Here is a 1,767-nt window from a genome sequence, read left to right as displayed (position 1 = left end):
CAGTCTAATCATATGTTCATTAGGTTTGTTTCAGTACACGGAAGTCACTCCGGAGTAAACAGGAGCAAAAAATTCTTGCTCCTTTTTACTCCGGTTTGCTACCAGAAGAAGAAAAAAGAGAAGAAGAGAGTACAGGAACGATTTTCTCCGGAGTACTTCCAGTTTCTCCTGGTACTGGAACAGATCTATTGTTTCTTGTAGCTTTTAAATCGTTTCCAATGTCACCTGGTTGTCAAAAAAAAGTCACAATAATATGTGTATTTCGTTGGAGGAACGAAAATAACTTATGAAAAGGTCGTAATACGACAAAACAAAATAATTGTTTTCGTTGAAACCAAATTTAAAATGTTTTGAAAGCGGAAGATTTGAGTGAAAAGTTGTTTGATTTGAAATAATATTTAGAATCATACTCAATAATAAAATTACAGTTTTGTCTGTCATCTTTTTTATTGCATATTTGTTTACGCAGATCTTTTTATTCCCTTTAACTTATTCTTGGATAGTTTTGTTTTAGATGAAGGCCACTTCTTTGAAATGTGAAACGTACAGAAGCTTGTGATCCTGCTAAAGCCAGGAAAGTTACCGGGTGATCCCGCCTCGTACAGGCCTATATGTCTGCTGCATACATTCATATAACTCGGAGAACTTATCGACGATCGGTCGGCGAAGGCAACGAACGGAATAGCGAGGATCATGCCAAACGTTGGCGGTCCAAGAAACAGCACGTCTTCTAGCTGGTATTTCGTCATCGATACTGTGATATGGGGTTCCTGTCCTGGACTGATCACGGCACCTCTCAAATATAGCAAAAATAGAAGAAGAATCGGTGCCGGGAGAACTTCTTCCGCCGGAGAACTCTTCGTCGGCGTAAGCAAGATTCACCGTCGAGGACTAGACTGTGTAGATCGCGCCACCAGTTTTTGGTCGTCGGGGCACCAGCGTACCGAACGCCTTGCTCCACTGGAATCGCCGGACCGATTTAGGAACCTGGCTGGTTGTCTCAGTTTCGGGAGAACTTCGCTCGCCGGGGAATTCTCCATCGGAGTAAGCTAGGTCCATCGTCGAGCAACAAACAACAAACAGTGGTCACAACTCAGGCCCGTAAGCTGTACGATCAGGTTCTCACGAAACTCGTTGAGATTGTTTTGATGGTATAATCATGTACGAAAGCCGATTTCAAGTAAATTCCGAGGCTCAAAATCTACAAGTCTCCTGCTCGCAGCAAACTTTCTGGCAGATTCATGTGTTTTCGACCAGTCTCCACGCATGGCTATACGTCGTACCTCCTCCGCATTCAAACAGTCAGCATCGAATGATGAAACCAGTTAATGTGTGCCGCACATATATTTACAACTTCAAATTTTAGTGTTCGTGTGCCATATTGATGGCTTTGTTCGAAATAGGCTGGAAAGTATCAGTTTTTCCGCATTTTTTTTGAAAATCAGCTTTTTCTTTTTCATTGAAATGATACCTACTTCGAAATTTGATATGAATTGGTGAACATTTTTCCAACAGATCGCTGCAAACATTATGTAAATATGTTCATCAATATTTAAAACTATCACTCCTGTTTCTTTCGAAATTTCGAAAAGAAGCCCCTATATTGAAAAGTTAGTTGTTGGCGACCAACAACTACGAAATGTACTGTCTAAAGACGACTTATTTATGCAACTACTTGAAACTCAATGGTAAAGTAAGATTGCATCTTGGGAGTTTGATAAGTAGTCTAGTACCAAATATATACAACCTATTTAATAAAACATTGAC

Source organism: Topomyia yanbarensis, chromosome 3 (genome assembly GCF_030247195.1).
Source record: "Topomyia yanbarensis strain Yona2022 chromosome 3, ASM3024719v1, whole genome shotgun sequence".
NCBI classification, from domain to species: domain Eukaryota; kingdom Metazoa; phylum Arthropoda; class Insecta; order Diptera; family Culicidae; genus Topomyia; species Topomyia yanbarensis.
This window is presented reverse-complemented; position numbering follows the sequence as displayed.